At 35.4% G+C, this 6,729-nt stretch overlaps 1 pseudogene; it reads left to right on the top strand.

Moving 5' to 3' along the window:
• Positions 1-250: 250 nt before the first annotated feature.
• Positions 251-5,351, top strand: LOC132295027 (large ribosomal subunit protein eL6-like; annotated as a pseudogene).
• The last annotated feature ends 1,378 nt before the right edge of the window (positions 5,352-6,729 follow it).

Below are 6,729 nucleotides of genomic sequence, written 5' to 3' on the forward strand. Positions count from 1 at the left end.
AAAAAAAAAAAGAAAGAAGAAGTAATAGTACTCTTGTCTGATTAATAAAGGGAGGAAAATAAGACAAAATATATCAATCAAATTACTATAATGTTTTTTAAAATAGATGAGATATGAGTAGAATAATTATTTTTTTCTTTTAATTATTGAGAGTAATTTTAAAATTACGAAAATATTACTTATTTTTCCTGTATTTTTATTTTTGGACAGATAAAAATTGAGGGACAAGGATGGATTGCCCCGTCTCTCCTTATCCTTTATTTTCTATCATTTTAACAACCCAAACACAATTTACTATCTTATCTTATCTTTTATTTTATTTTATTTTCTTTTCTCTCATTGTCCCTCCAAATCTCTCCATCCAAACATACCCAAAATCTTTCCAAGCTTTGAAGAGAATGGTTGATTTTAGGTATAGGCTTTGGGTCAAACACGGCGGCGCTTCCACTCGCCACCACAAGAACCACGTTGAGACTAAACCCGCCGAGAAGCCACCAAAGTTCTACCCCTCCGACGATGTCAATAAGCCCCTTGTCAACAAGAACCCAAACCCACCAAGCTCAAGTATCTTTCTCACACTCTCTCTCTATATATATATCATATTGGTGTTCATTTTGTGTTTGGTCTTTGATTCATAGGTGTTTAGTGATTTTTCTCTCTCTGCATCTTATTTTCTCTCTTTAGGGCTAGTATTGTTCCGGGTACAGTGCTGATTATCCTGGCTGGGAGGTTCAAGGGGAAGAGAGTTGTGTTCTTGAAACAGCTTCCATCTGGGTTGCTCCTAGTTACTGGTGAGATTTTTCACCTCTATTATTGTATTTACAAATGATTTATTCATTTTCATTGATTTCTCTTTGGTAATATTGGTGCTAATATAATTAATTTCTGTCATTTATTTATTTTTTTGTAGTACGTTCTTGGTTTCATCTCAAGTGGATTTTGGGTAATTTAGCTGTGTTAATTTCGTAGTTAAAATATTGTGCTTCAAAAAGTTTGTAAGATTGTGTAGTGGCTTAACTAATTATATGTACTGGATTTAATATTTGTTTTTCCCCCAATGTTTTATACGTATTTGCTGATTGATTTGGGTGCAACACAGACCAAGGTTTGGGTAACTAACATTATTTCAATTGAAATAAGTATGCATTCTGTCATGAACTTCCCTTGCCACCACAAAGTTATCTTATTGATACAGCAATAAATAGCTCTATTTGTACAAATTTTTTTGGTAGTTTGCCATTGGTATAATGCCTAATTGATGCCTTGCTCATCATTGGTAGTTTGTCATTGTTATAACGCACCTATGTGGGTATGCAATGCAATGTGTAGGACTTAGAGTTGCTTTTCCTTCTGATCTTCTTGACGAAGATTTCTCAACTCTGAAAGGCTGACAGAACATGTCCCTGTTACTACTTGTCAGGACTTCGATCTGGTTTGACCAATTATTTTGGACAAGGATAATTTAATTACAAAATGCTAAAGAAATGTATACGCATTTTCTAAGATATTTAATGTTGTTTCTAATTTTGATATGGTGGTGTTTGCAGCTTATATATATTTCTTTGGATGGTATAATCGTAATGTTTTTGTATGTATATATATTATACCACTATCACTTTGCTGGTTCCTTTCTCATGTTTTTGGATAAGGTTTGTAGGCTTTGTCACTTTGATGTTTGTACTATTGGACCTCATGCCACTGTTAACCTGATGCTGGTTGCCTTGGTAGATACTTCCGTATGACTTAAGTAACTTGTTGCTTGGTATACAGTTCCACAATGTATTGACTATATATAGCCGCCTCAATCTATGATTTACTTAGTCCCCACGTGGGCTTCTAGATCTAGTATTTACGTTTGAGATGGTATGTGATGTAATTGCGGCTGCATCCTCATTTTGTGTTACCGTAGGAACTAGGGGTGCCAGTTTGTGTTATTGTGCCGTATTCATGTTGTGTCATGACATGGGAATTATGCTATATGGGTCGGCATATATGGACACAATTAACACGACACGACCAGTGTAACTTGTATAACAAATTGGTAAAGACCTGACATGACACATGACGGCAAGGCACGTTTACTTAAAGTTTCATACTATTAGGGTAATTTCAAACACGAATACGCCACGTTTAGTTAGTCTGTCAATTGGATCGACATTATTGAGCCAAACCCTAGCTCACTTATCTCTTGTTGTGTTAGCGTGTTGTGCCAAGTATTGCTGCACCCCTAGTTGGAACCATAAAAATCCTATGTGGCCTCAATACATGTCTTTAAAGGACCAGAGTTTCTAGGACTCGATACTGAGCTTCTTATTTTACAATTCTTGGTTATAGGTCTTGCTGTCCTGATTTTTCTCTTGTCTCAATATATCAACTTTAAAGAATATCATCATTGGGATCCACTCACTCCCACAGCAAGGCCCTGATTATTTCATGGGGTGTTGAGGACTACTTGAGAGTTGTAAAATCACCCCCTTATCCTAAATAGCTTGCTGCTTTATTTATCAAAAAAAAAAAAAAAATAGTTTGCTGCCGTTGGTTCTGGTTCTGATTGTTGTATAACTGGAAACAGAATTTTATAAATGCTCAAACCTCTTTTGGTTTTCAAAAACACTGAAATGAAATATTATTTAAAATGCACTTCTATTATTTCTAATGCCAACCTCATTTGCAAATTTGTGCATTTGGTTCTTTTATTGATCTCAACTTATATAAAATATAGGGTAAATTACATTCACCTCCCTTGAGGTTTTGTTAAATTACACTCAGATGAAGCACTTGACGTTTATTACTTCGTACTCCCTCCAAGTTTGGTGTATGCGCTGAAGGACCTCCCTTGTTGGTAGATAAAATTTACTAAATGACTAAACTACCATTTTCATTGTTCGAAAAGACAAACCTAGTCTTACGCTATGCAACGAAATTACAAAATTGACCTCAATATAAAACTTCCATTCCCATTTTCTCTCTTTAAAATTCCTAATCCTTCTTTCTCACTTCTTTTCTTTATATCAAATTTTCATAATTTCAAAACCTACAACTTGTATTGCATATATAAAATATATAAACACACCCTCACGTTCAACTCTGCAGCTCTCTATGCTCTGCTTTGTGGTTTGTGTTCATGGTGTCCATGGGTGTGATACAATGCATCTAAGTGACCCACATGAATGGGTCATGTTCTTTCCACACATGGGAGAAAACCCAGAACAACAGCACCCAGCAAATAGATCAAACTCATAAAAAAATACCAGAAAATTATACCCAAAGCATAACAAAAAATCATGTCTTTCTCTCTCTAAAATCCCATAAATTCCAATTCTTTCTCTCCATAACCTAAACCCCCCCCCCCCCCCCCCCGGCAGTCTGCCATTTTTTTCTCTCTAGAATCCCCACCAACTCCACTCTTCACTACCATCAAGCAAGCCCCATCACAACAATTCCTATGTGCCAATTTCCTTCATTTCGGAGCAAACACCCAAAGAAATAATATAAGTAAAGTCATTTTATATTTTTTAAATTGAAACGAATAATATATATACCAAAAAGACATATATGTGTGTGTATATATATGTATGTATTTAAGCAAGTATGAGTATGTTTGGCATCAATAGAACCTTTGACACGGAAGGAGAGAATTAGGGTAAGGAGAGGAGATACAAGAAGATGGCAGTGGTCGAAAGGGTTGAGAGGAATATAGGTTTTGGAAGATTTGAGATTTAAAATGTTATGGGTTTAGGGTTTTAGTTATAGTGTTTGAATATACCATTGAGGGAGAGGAGAAAAGAGGGAGTCGGGGTTTCCGTGGTGATGACGACGGTGGAAGGAGGTTGTGATGGGAAGAGGTTGAGTCTGAGAGGGGGGTGGAAGTGGTGGTGGTGGGGGTGGCGACGCAACGGCAACTGTCGAGGTGCTGGTGGCGACAATGACGGCGGTGCTGGTGGCGAGTGGAGGCGGCGACGGTGGCGGGAGGAGGTGGAGATGAAAAAGAGAAACGAGAGAGGAAAAAAAAAAAAAAAAAGAAAAAAAATGGGAGAAGATAAAATAGAATTCTTAGGTTCTGCTATTTGTGTAATATAATATTTATAGAAAAAAAAAAATGGGGGTAATATAGTCTTTTAGTTTGGCATTATTTTTTTATTAAAATTTTGTTAAATTAAATAAGGGTATAAAAGATAATTCACAAGAATTAGGGGAGCTCAATATAATAAACCTCAAGCGCTCCACCCCTTTGAGATTTGTCCAAACCGCAAGGGAGTTCAGTGTAATTAACCCTAAAATATATTCCACTGCTTTTTGTATCTTCCATCAAAAGTTGCTGAGTTGACTTCCTGGGATATCTGTCGGACACTTTTTCTACTCCCTAAAAGCAAGATCCCCGAATGACCTACTCCCCTACAAGTAACAGAATCCATTTTGGAGGTAATAAGCATTTCACAACTTCTATAAACTTGTATGGCTGTGATGATTTTATTTGTCCAAATGATTTGTTTCTAGATGGAAGTTATATACTTTAATTATGGTTGTTGCCCTTATCCTCATCCCACCCAACCAAAACCCAATCCCCCCCTCCCAAAAAAAGAAAAATGAAAAATGAAAAATGAAAGAATAGAAAAAAGGAAAAAAACAGCTCCTGTGCTCCCCTTTCTCTCCGCTTCACTCTGTTCGGGCAAACATATTTATGCATAGCATTTGAGATTGCTCTCATTTTCCTCTTTTCTGCTACAGGACCTTTCAAGATTACTGGTGTGCCTCTTGGACGGGTCAATCAATCTTACGTGATTGGTCCTTCAACCAAGGTTGACATCTCTGGTGTCATGGTGGAGAAAATTGATGACAAGTATTTCTCAAAGAAAGTTGAGAAGAAGAAGAAGGCGAGTTCTTTGAGGCAGAGAAAGAGGTTTGTCAATATCATACGGAACACTGAACTAACACAAATTTTTTTTATTCTGACCTTCCATTATTTATTTATTTATTCTTCCGAATCATGGGAGAAGAATGTTCTCCCACAGGAGAAGAAAGATGATCAGAAAGTTATGGATGAACCATTGATAAAAGCCATTGAAGCTGTTCCAGAATTGAAGGCTTATTTGGGTGCAAGGTTTTCACTAGGCAGGCATGAAACCTCATCTGCTTCTTCTTTAGAGGTAGAACTTCCGAAAATTTTAGGACTGATATTTTTCTCCCCTTTCATGTTTTGTTTGAACTTGGTTTTAGTTTCTCAACTCAGTGATTATCTAAAATTTATGTTACTTCATGCAATGAAGTGTGAAAGAGTTTGGGTTTCTCCCTCTTTATTCTGGAGTACAATTTATCTGTGAAATATGTACTTTAAAAAATCCTTTATCTTCTGTTGATATTGTTTTAGAAGGTGTTCTTTGTTGTGTAGTGATGACCAGAAACATTAAAAATTAATATGTTCCATACTTATTTGAAAAAAAATGGAGATAAAGAAAAATCAGAGTCTATGCTTATTGTCTGAAATAAGTGATTAGTTGGAACTGAGTTTACAATCCATAGCCTATAGGTTGTATAGAGCTCTTAAAACTGTAAAGAGCTATTGCTTATGCTGTGTCTTGTCTGCTTTTGGTAATATGCGGCATATCTATACGCAGGGATGCCTAATATATTTTTAGTTGTCTTACTTTTCTAGTCTGTTAGGTATTTAGCTTTTGAGAGCTCTTGCTTATGCTGTCAAATTGTCTGCTCAGTGTTTTTGATGTATTTTTACCCTTACGATTAGCGTTGGTATATGCATGTTTATACATAGGGATGTGTTTTGGGGCTTGGGATTTTAATGCCAAACATATCATTATTTGATAGCATTGGTATATGCATATGGTTTATACACACGGATGTGTGTTTTGGGGCTTGGGATTTTAATGCCGAACGTATCATTGTTTGATTTACTTTCATAGTATGCTGGAAGTGGTTATCACTGTACTTTCCCAGAGACACTGATGTCTCTTCGAGCTCACTGGTGAGTAGGTCATCCCTATTGACCACTCATGTGAACCAATCACAAATGCACACAATATCTGTTATTACAAAATCAAGAAAGTGATATATAAAGGCAATAATTTTTTTTTGGAATAAATTCAGTTACCAACTCTGATTTCCTTTTCTATCTATCACTGGCTAATTTTGCAATGACAATGTGTTCATTTGTGATTGCCAGTATGAATGACCTACTCAGTGATGAGTAGGCAAGTGTTATTACTTTTCAACCGCTTAGTGTTTTTAGTTGAAAAAATTGCATTTCAATTTTGGTAAATCACTTTTAATTGATACCAGGTTTTAGCTGTAGCTAGCTTTTAAACTGCAAATATGAGTAAAATATCTTTGTTTTAGGTAACTGTTTCCGTAGACAATTTTACCCTTTTTTTTACTTATTTTTTAATACAAGTTCATTATTTTTTATAAAGTTATTATTATCAAATATGGTAACATTTTTTGAAAGAACATTGTTGTAAAATTAAAAGTGATTTAAAATCATTTTAGTTACCGAACAGATTAAATATTTTTTGATTGTGAAAAATACTTTGTATTAAGGGAGACTTAAATCAATTTTTTTACTGGCAGTAATATTTTAAAATTGACAGCCCTATTGTGACAAAAACACCTTTTTCATTCTAATGGTGTTATCTCTTTGAAAAAAAAATGTAGCTTTGAGTTGAGGAATGGCAGCGGGCGGGGACGGATTTTAAATTCGTTTATAAACTGTCTCCA

This window comes from Cornus florida, unplaced genomic scaffold (assembly GCF_030987335.1).
Source record: "Cornus florida cultivar Cherokee Brave unplaced genomic scaffold, ASM3098733v1 CherokeeBrave_3.0.0_Hap2_Chr02, whole genome shotgun sequence".
In the NCBI taxonomy this organism is placed as follows: Eukaryota; Viridiplantae; Streptophyta; class Magnoliopsida; order Cornales; family Cornaceae; genus Cornus; species Cornus florida.